The sequence below is a fragment of the Lynx rufus genome, unplaced genomic scaffold, assembly GCF_022079265.1.
Source record: "Lynx rufus isolate CCGP_SWC_20201006 ecotype Redwood Valley unplaced genomic scaffold, mLynRuf1.p SCAF_17, whole genome shotgun sequence".
NCBI lineage: Eukaryota > Metazoa > Chordata > Mammalia > Carnivora > Felidae > Lynx > Lynx rufus.
This window is the reverse complement of record NW_025814831.1, coordinates 235,743-246,625: the sequence shown is the minus strand read 5'-3', so window position 1 is coordinate 246,625 and position 10,883 is coordinate 235,743. Positions and strand designations below refer to the sequence as shown.

The 10,883-nt window shown below is 40.7% G+C and overlaps 1 pseudogene; it reads right to left on the bottom strand.

Moving 5' to 3' along the window:
* Nucleotides 1-5,736: 5,736 nt before the first annotated feature.
* On the bottom strand, nt 5,737-6,181 carry LOC124512443 (immunoglobulin heavy variable 1-69-2-like; annotated as a pseudogene).
* Nucleotides 6,182-10,883: the final 4,702 nt, after the last annotated feature.

Here is a 10,883-nt window from a genome sequence, read left to right as displayed (position 1 = left end):
TTGAGATCAGCTGTTTGTAAAAATCACAATAATCAGGCCCTCTCGTTTTCATAGTCAGCCGTATTGGGTAAGTGTTTATCTTGAGCCACCCCCTGGGTGCTTCTCTCTCTCTCTCTTTCTCTCTCTCTCTCTCTCTCTCTTTTTCCGTGAACAGAGCTCCCTCCCCTCCAAGCACCTGCTATTCTTTTTTCCTGAAATTCCTCCCTTCTGTGGTGTGGACTCTTTACTCCCTCTAGTGGTGCAGTTTGTTTTTCCAGTCCTCAGATCTATTTTCTCAGTGTTTACAAAGGGTTGATATTTATCTGGCTGTGTTGAGAAATGAGGCAAGCACAGAGTCCTTCTATTACTCTGCTATGTTATCTCTTCTGCCAATTTCTCCATTTCTACTTAAATTATAGCAACATATTAAAATTTTTTACAAATATATAATGGTAGATTTTCTCAATCAGTTATTGAAAATGCCCATTTTTATTATTTTATTTTACATAAAAGCACACCACATGACATATAGCATCTAAATATTTTGAAGAGAGAGCACATGTGTTGAACATGTGCACCACATGATTTCAAACCAAATCACCTATAATAGAACCTCATTTATTACATGACACTTGACATTGCTATCAGCCCTTCCTGGCTCAGTGCCTCAGGAACGTACCTTAGCTCTACTCCTCATAGGATACCATCTGAACCTTTCATGAGTTTCTTGGCATTACTGATTTAATTAATTCGAGTTGAGACAATGATAATATATTAATTATTATAATTTTATGTTATTTTATCCCCTCACATAGAAAATAAACCAAAGGCCAGTTCAGCAAAACTTAAAGCAAATAAATAGTGAAAAAGGAAAAGTTAAAAATAGGCAATCTACTCCAAAACCATACAAAACAAGCTGTAAAAACCTTAAAAATTTAAGGATTTGTTATATTTCACACTCTCAGTCACCATATATACTACAAGGCAAAGAATTTCCATTATTGATAGTTTACTAACTATCCAGTTTCATGGAAGTGGTAATTAGTAAATCCCTTAATGATATCAGCTTTATTTAATAGAAAAATCTTCTGAGGTGCCTGAGTGGATCAGTCAGTTAAATGTCTGACTTCGGCTCAGGACATGATCACAAGATTCGTGGGTTCAAGCCCTACGTTGTGCCCTGTGCTGACAGCTTGGAGTCTGGAGCCTGGTTCAGATTCTGTGTCTCACTCTCACTCTCTGCCCCTCCCCTGTTAGAATTCTCTCTCTCTCTCTCTCTGTCAAAAAATAAATAAACAGTAGAATATTTTTTTAATAGAAAAATCTTTCACTGTGATGCTGTGTAGTTTAAGACAATGAAAGTGGTTTAAGCTTGCAGTCCTTTTTAAAATTTTTAAATTTACATTCCAGTTATTTAAGATACAATGTAATATTAATTTTAGTTGTATGAAAGAGTGATTCGATGCTCCCATACAACACCTGGTGTTCATCACAAGTGGACTCCTTAATCCCCGTCACATTTCTTTCATTCCTCATCCACCTTCCCTCTGGTAACCATAAGCATGTCCTCTATAGTTATGAGTCTGTTTCTTGGTTTCTCTCTGTCTTTCTTTTCTCGCTTTGCTCATTTGTTTTGTTTCTGGAATTCCACAAATGAGTGTAATCATATGGTGTTTTTCTTTTCCTGAATAACTTGTTTCACTTAGCATAAAGCTCTTCAGTTCCACCCACACCATTGTAAATGGCAAGATTTCATTCTTTTTTAAGCCTGAGTAATATTCCATTCCATCATATATATGGGTTATTTTTGCTCTTGTATATCATGCTGCTATACTCATCAGAATCCATTAATACCTTTGAATTATCATTTTTCCATTCTTTTTTTAAATGTTCAGCAATGTGATAGCTAAATCTAGTGCAGTTTTAATTTGAGCTTTTTGAGGTATTTCCATACTATATTCCAGAGTGGCTGTACACCTGCCCACAGCCTATCTCCTGACAAGAGAGTGTGCAGGGCTTCAGTTCTGGTAGAGGTGGTGTCAGGTCTTATTTAGCAAGAAGAACAGAGAACACCTAGTGAAGTCACACCACATTCTGGCTAAGAACAAAACACTGCTTGCTGTAGTCAAGGAGAGCCTCTGATAACTGGTCTGAAGGAAAGAACAGTGAAAATTTAACACCCTGAGACACTCCCTGAAGCACCAGCCCTGGACACTTTATTAACTCTTCCTCAAAAAGCCATTACTTTCAGGAGAAGGAAACAAAGCAGAATTTTCTAACACACAGGTGAAGGCACCGACTTAGAGAAAATGCCCAGATGGAGGAATTCAATTTTAAGTTGCACTTCTGATCAACTTCGATATTTGCTTTACTCAGATCAGTCCATATGACCCTGCAAAATGAGCACAGGACTTCTGTCTCCAGATTCAGCAGTTTCCCTCCCTGAAGAGATCATGTGCATCAGCACCATCTAAAATGCACCCATGTCCACCGCACTGAGACATAGAGCAGTGTTAATAATGTTCATGCAGTTCTTGTCTTGGGAGCATCCAGACTCCCGGTTCGAATTCCCTGTCCCATTGCCTGTACTTTCCTCTCTAAGCCACTTGCAAACGAGATTATGGGTAGGATTTCAAATGCCAACCCTCACTTACTGCAAAATAATATGATAATTATATAATATCAATGGATATTGCACACTAAAATAACAGTTGAGTACATAGGTCCATTGGATCAGAATAAGGGGAAAAATAATTGAGAATATTCTGAAATAAAATACCAGACTTCAAGTCTGAGCTTGAACATATAAAGCATAAGGATTTTATCAAACTATCTTTGTAAGCAGAAAATACGGAGGTTATTAAAAAAATGAGACACATTTTTTTTTGCACTCATCAGAAACCTGAGTTCACAGAGAAACCCAATTTCTCCCAGGTACAGAGGCACGTGCACTCACAGACACAGCTGAGGTCTACTTGCCTTGCACCAAAGCCATGGATCTCCATAGGAGTAGAGATTGCCATAGGTGAGATTTCCATTTGGATCCAAGGACTTAGTGAAGCAGACTTCCATCCCCAATGAAGGTGAGCAGCATCCAAATCACTGACAGCCTGAAAAGGCAGAGGAAGGAGGAATTAACCCCCCCCTCATTTTTTTCTGCCTCATTGCTTGAGCTGGTCATCTCATCTTATTTTCTCTTTTATTGGACTGAGTGATACATCATGCATTCTTTTGGTCCTCAGCCTGTCAGACTCCTAAAAATTTGCTCCACCATGTTTCCTGTGCTCCAGCTTGTAGAGGACAGACCCTGGGACTTCTCAGTCTCCACTATCTTATGGTCTAAGTATGTATATTTTCCCCAGGTGTAATTTCAGCTGGAAATGAATGAGAATTATAGTTGTCCTACATCCTGCTGGACATTTGATATTGTCAGTATTTTTAAATTTACACATTATAGAAAGCCGTGCCATGATATTTTCATCAGGATAAATATATTTATATAGAACACTTGCCTCTTTTATGAGAGTAGTACATCAATATGATACCATATTCCTGGAGGAACTGCAGAGATTACAGCCACCATTATGGACTTGGAGGATGTAGGGGAAGTGATGCTCAGCACATACCTATTCACTTCTCTTATTTGGGCTTCACATGCTTTTTAAGAGCTCTGGTAGGCCCATAGAGGTAATTATCAGTGCTGAACCTAAACGTTTTTCAGTAAGTCCTTATCATTCACTGCAGATCATGACTTTTAAGAAAGAGTTGTTGGCCTGATCCTGGAAACTATAGGTTTAAGCCTCAGTCACTAGGTTACCAGGCATCCTGAAATGTCTATATTTAAGGGGGGGTGTTATTAGATTAACTGAGCCATAACCTGAAGTATGCATAGTTACACTCCATCATCAAATGGAAGAAGTGACAGAGTCTGAAGAGATCCTGAAGACACAAGAAAGTTACATGAAGTACTTTCTCAAATGCCCTTGGTCCCCAGTCTTTCTACACTGTCTTCTCTCTCTAAACCTGCCCATATGGTTTCGTAGGGAGAGTTGTGCAATTAGTTGACAGGGTAATAAAAAACTTGAGCATGGTTCCCACGTGGTTCTGTGTGATTTTTCAGGCACCACTTTAAGTGGAAATCACCAGTATTATCATGTTCTACACCACCCTGAGCCAGTTGGCTTTATAGAGTACAGAAATTTACTTCTGCAAACATGATTACCTCACTAAGTGACAATAGCTTGTAAAGATGAGGCCAAGTTATGATCCTTCAGGAATGAAGATGTTGGTCATCCATCCAGGTAATGGACTGTATCAACTTGAGGTCCTTGCTGACAGTAAAGAGAATACATACTTGGTAGAGGAAGAAGGTAGTTATAAATACAAGGTTTCATTCTTGTATGGTTACAGAAATGAGGACAGTAGCTGTTATGGACATTTCCTCCTTAGTTTTCTGTGACTATGTTTGTGTTGTCTTTTTTTCCCCTCTATGTTTTCTTTGCCAAGTAACATAAGATATATTTACTTTATATGATTGTATGTAAGAATTCTTAATTTTGCATCATTATATTTTAGTTATGGGTTACTTGGGAGAAGAGCAAACACCACACATGAGCTTCACGTCCTCTTCTGGGGAAGGGGATAGTGTATTTTTGGTTGTATGCAAGACACTTGTATCATCTAAGGTGAAATTATGACTCTGGTATTTTCTTTATATGCAGAATCAGTGTTATTTAAGAGATGCGTGTGGATTCCCATGTTTACAGGAGGTTGACTTGTCCTGGTTAACTTTATGTGTCATCTTTACCGGTTCATGGGTGTCTAGATTAAACATTGTTTCTGTGGTTGTCTGTGATGTTGTTTGAAGAAGAGATTGATATTTGCATTCATGGTGTCTTGGTAAGTGGGCATCATCCAATCCATTAAGGTTATGAATAGAATAAAAATAAAAGTGAAGCAAATTCTCTCATTTTTACTTCTTGTGTGCCTGCTTGAGCTGTAACATTGGCTTCCTCTTGCCCTTGGAATGAAAGTTAAACCATCAGGTCCCCATGTTCTCAGACTTGACACTAGTTTGGAGTCAGATGATAATTACACCACTGACTTTACTGGGTATCCAGCATGTGATAGTATATCATGGGACATCTCAGCCTATTTACTCATGTAAGCCAATGTGCTATGTGTACTGTTCCTCAGGATTATCCTGACTAATACAAGTAGATGCTTTTTCTCTTGTAGTTCCAAGTATTTGAAGAAAGCTGTAACACATATAAAGTCCTGAGAAGCAAAGTGACATGAATGAAGTGTCATGGTGTTTGACTGGGACAAGAGCAGGGTGAGGATAACGAGGAGCTATGGGATCCTGTGGTCCCAGCTGCAACGTGAGCACACCTGGGACTCCTGTAAATGTTCAGTTGATGTGCTTCAGGATATGTGTAAACCATTGATATTTAGTACAAGGGTAAGCAATTGTAAGAGACTCTATCTCTTGTTCATGTAAGTATAGTTTTCTTAGTAAAACAAACTTGTAAACCAGACACAAAGTATGTAAGCACATAATCATGTGTCCAGAGAGGCTTGCTGGGGGAAAATGCTATATGGAGAGGAAGCCCCAGGCCATGACAAAAAACCTTCCAGCAACCTCTATCTGCACCTGCTCCTGGGACCACAAACAGAATGGTGCATAGTGTGCACCCCCTGGTGGTCCTGATCTTCTTCTACAGGGCGGTTTGTGTCTGGGCTCACACTGACAACCCCTCACTGTGTCCTGGCACAGTAATACATGGCCGTGTCTGCAGACCTCACACTGCTTAGCTCCATGTAGGCTGTGTTTGTTCATGTGTCTGCCATCAGAGTGAGTCTGCCCTGGAACTTCTGTGCATAGCTTGTAGCACCATCTTCAGGGTCAATGCTTCCCATCCACTCAAACCCTTGTGCAGGAGCCTGTAGCATCCAGTGCATGTAGTAATCAGTGAAGCTGTATCCAAATGCTTTGCAGAAGATCTTCACTGATGCCCAAGTCTTCCTCACTTCAGCCCCAGACTGCACCAGCAAAACCTTGGAGTGCACACCTGTAGAGAGGGGACAAGAGTGGATGAAATCAATGTTGACTGGTCCTGGTCCTCTCCTCTGTCCAGGGACTTGGCTGACCCTTACCTGTAGCCACTGCCACCAGGTAGAGAATTCTCCAGCTCCAGTCCATTGTGAGGGGATGTGTCTCAGGGTCTCCGATAGAGGATGGCGTTTTCCGGTGGTGGTCTCAGGGCACAGACACACCCATACTTAACCTAGTGCTCTTATGATTATTTGCATAGTCATGAGACAGAGTATTTCATACACAGGACCAGAACCATCTGGAGAATGTCACAGGGACCGTGCACATTGGGACTCAGAGGGTACCAGTCTAATCCTTGTTTGAGGACATGGTCCTTGGCCAGGTTCCTGAACTGTGTGCAGACTGAGCTCCTGCCACTGAGTGATAAGACCTTACAGGAAATTCTCCCCATTGTGGACCAGTATTGAATGAGCCAGAGACCACTTGAACCTGTTGTTGGCTCTGATATCTGAACGTCTTATTCCTGGATAAGCGTGACTCCAAACTGCTGCACAAAATGGGGTAATAAATGCATCCTGGCTTCCATCTCTTAGATGAAGATTTCTAAAAGCCCTGGACTAGCAGCGTCTTCAAGTGTCTTCTCACTGCCTGAGTTCATTAAATGCTCTGATGGAACAGGATATTTAAACACCCTTTAGCATCCCTCATCTACTGATATTTTAGATTGCTTTCAGGAAAAGGAAACACTGGCTTCTGACAGGAAAGCCTTCCCCACCCCTTGTGCACCTACTCACCTGGGGTATCAGCCTGGTGCTGGGTAGTACTGAAAGCTCCCTGCAGTCTAGGCCTGGCCCCGCAGGGAGGTTCCTGTCAAGACTCACAGGACATTTATTCCAGTGTCTCTACTCCAGCATTACATGGTGGAGGGGAGCAGAATATGCCACCCCAAATATTCCACTGGAATAAAAGATGCTTGAGAAACAGCCAGTGCAGAGACACACTGACCATCCTTTGTTCCCTAAACAGAATATAAATCTCCTATGTGAAATACACCCTTTTTGTACCAGGAGGAGAGAACTGTCCTTAGCACCAGAAAGAGGAATTTAGGCCCCAGAATGCTGTGCAGAGAAACCTTAGTTCTTCACTATTGTAGTAACACTAACCACCCATCATTGTATTGAATATCTTCATAAATATTTTGTTTATTTTGTAAAACTTAAGGAGCTCTTGGCTTTGCTGACTTCTTTTTGTTAATATTTTTAGGGGTCTCTTATAAATACACAATTAAAGTTGTGTTTCTCTGATAGTTTGTCTTATGACAACTTAATTATTAAACCAGATAAATAATCCAGAAGGGAAAAATAGAAATTTTCCTGCCACCACATTGTCTGTGCTATGCCTTCAAAGGCTCTTCCAGTGACACCATAGGCTGTGCTAGTGTCTGTAAAATAGTGACCTGGATTTGTGAAACCTGCACTCTGAAGAGAGACCCAAATTACAGGTTTATGAACCCACTAGGGAGTCCCTTCCAGGGAGCCTCAAATTCACTGATGCAGTCCACACTCATGGTGAATCCAGAGACTCTGGGGACTTCGGGGGTAGCATCTTATCTCCTGTAGGTTCCTGTGGTTGAAAGTCAGGTCTGAATATATCTGCTCATACAGTCATGAGTAGCTCACAGCCTGCTGCATATCTACTTTCCAATACAACTTACACACAGTAGCTGATATTAACTGTGTGGATCCCATATTTGCCCTTTTGGGTAGTGCCACAAAGCTCCTTTAGTTTTTCCAGGGGACATGGAATACACACTTGTTGGGTCAGATCCCTGTGCTTGAGTGTCAGTGAAGCATCTCTGTGATGGGGTGTCCCTTCTGGAGGTCAGTCCGTGTTTCACTGTGCAGATGAACTACATGATACCTGACCTGTCTCATTTGTTCATGTTTCCAGAACAAAAATGCTGTATGTAAAAAGCCACAGGAGAGGAGATGCATCCGCTTCTCGTTTGGTTGAAATAACTCCTCACTAGAGCTTGATGTTGTGCATGGAGAGGTCTCCTGGGTGTCCTCAATGGTGAGAAGTACTGCAGGGCCTGAGAGGATTTGGGCGATTGCAGGAGTGTCCCCCTCTCCATTCAGTACACAGGACCTTGCACCATTGTGCCTGACAGCGCACCCACTGAGATGGATGGTGTGTGTCTTCCTGCAGACCGGGGCTGGGCCCTGGATCTATTCCCACTTGTGGCTGTGTAGTGAAGAAAAAGTTCTCAGACACAAGGTTGGACAGACGTGCAGGGCTGTGTCTGTGAGAAAGCAGCAGCAGCAGCAGACTGCACATAGCCTTTATTTCATATTTCATTAGGTAGAAGAATCAAAGAATATCAAAGCAGTAAGAGAACACAAAGGATCTTAGTACTTCAGACAGACCTATGTCTAGTGGCTACGTGAAGGCATGAAGGGAGTGTGTGTGGTTTCAAGGAAAGTCAGGGAACTCCATCAGGCGCTATATCTTAACTGTCCTTTGGGGCATCACAGGTATCTGTATCTCATAATGCTATTGCATTCGAAGGCCTTGAGCCAATAACATTGCTGACATTTCTGCTATTGCCCCATTCACCCTCCATGACTTACAATACACTCGCTAGAAATAAGTGCACCTCTCCCCATTTTTGTTTTTCAGTTGTAGAAACAAAGATCATGGTGGAAATGGTGAGTATCTGGGTATTGGCAAAGAACACCTTAGGTGATTTGGTAGAGGAACAGAGGGAAATTATCATTTTGAAGACTGAAATGAAAAACAAGATCATCAATAATATTGTAATAATACTAAGCCAAGAAAGAAGATTGAATCCATAGTACTAGGTTTTTTTTGTTTGTTTTTTTGTTTTTGTTTTTGTTTTTGTTTTTGTTTTTGGCCGGTCCAATCAGAAATGTCATTGAGAGTGTCAATCGTTGCTTTTTGGTTTTCTTGTTGAAGCTCTCGGAATTGTTTTTGTAACTTCATTTTAAAGTTATCCATAGAGGTACTTACGGGGTGAATTAGATGCTTGATTGAGGTAACAGTGTATTGTTCCCGAGACTCATACAGACTGGGGGTGACACAATTAGTATTGAATCCCGAGTCACATATGACTTCTGATTGGGTCTACAAAGCCTGTTGACATTTTCCTAGCCAGGCAACAGTGGCTTCTAATGCCTGAAGTTGGGGAAGGATTAGTTGATTAATCCTCACTTACTCTTCTAAATCTAATTTTGTGTTTTGTATATATTGATTTACATGATGTTTCTTCTGTAAAGAGATGGTTAGAGAGGCGTCTGTCATGGCTGCTGTTGCTGCCATCAATGTAACGGCCAAAATAGCAGTCAATAAAAGGCCCAGAAATCGCTTTGTTCTTTTTCTCTCTTTTAATGCAGAGACATGTTGTTGCAATGGGGACCCCCCCCCTTTCCAAAGTCAATTTAATTGGACCATTAACCAGGGTTGTGCCTTTTGTTTGGCAACATAAACAAAGGTTACATGTAAATGTGATATGTTTGTAGTAGAGAAACAGGGGTCACCCATTTTTGTTTCCTATGAAAATAGTGTATTTTTCATTAAAATCTGGAGTTGCAGTTGTAAGCAAAACTATATAGTCTTGTAGTACATATATGAGGGCTGTTTGTCTCAAAAGTATAGGACCAGTTAAATTTGCCACATATAAATATAGTGGGACCATGTCTAAATTTTCTTTGAACAAATGGTAGGCTAATCCTCCAAGAGGAAGTTTTTTTTTCTTTTTTCTTTTTAATTTTCTTTTTTTTATTTTTTAAAATTTATATCCAAATTAGTTAGCATATAGTGTAACAATGGTTTCAGGAGTAGATTCCTTAATGCCCCTTACCCATTTGACCCATCCCTCCCTCCCACAACCCCTCTAGTAACCCTCAGTTTGTTCTCCATATTTATGAGTCTCTTCTGTTTTGTCCCCCTCCCTGTTTTTATATTATTTTTGTTTCTCCTCCCTTATGTTCATCTGTTTTGTCTCTTAAAGTCCTCTTATGAGTGAAGTCATATGATATTTGTCTTTCTCTGGCTGACTAATTTCACTTAGCATAATACCCTCCAGTTGCATCCACGTAGTTGCAAATGGCAGGATTTCATCCTTTTTGATTGCCGAGTAACACTCTATTTGTATATATATACCACATCTTCTTTATCCATTCATCCATCGATGGACATTTGGGCTCTTTCCATGCTTTGGCTATTGTTGATAGTGCTGCTATAAACATAGGGGTGCATGTGTCCCTTCGAAACAGCACACCTGTATCCCATGGATAAATGCCTAGCAGTGCAATTGCTGGGTCGTAGGGTAGTTCTATTTTTAGTTTTTTGAGGAATCTCCATAGTGTTTTCCAGAGTGGCTGCACCAGCTTGCACTGCCCCCAACAATGCAAAAGAGATCCTCTGTCTCCACATCATCGCCAACGTCTGTTGTTGCCTGAGTTGTTGTTAGCCATTCTGACAGGTGTCAGGTGGTATCTCATTGTGGTTTTGATATGTATTTCCCTGATGATGAGTGATGTTGAGCATTTTTTCATGTGTCGGTTGGCCATCTGGATGTCTTCTTTGGAGAAGTGTCTATTCATGTCTTTTGCCCATTTCTTCACTGGATTATTTGTTTTTTGGGTGTTGAGTTTGATAAGTTCTTTGTAGATTTTTGATACTAACCCTTTATCTGAGATGTCATTTGCAAATATTTGCTCCCATTCTGTCGGTTGCCTTTTAGTTTTGTTTATTGTTTCCTTCACTGTGCAGTGCTTTGCAGATTTTATTTTGATGAAGTCCCAGTAGTTCATTTTTGCTTTTGTTT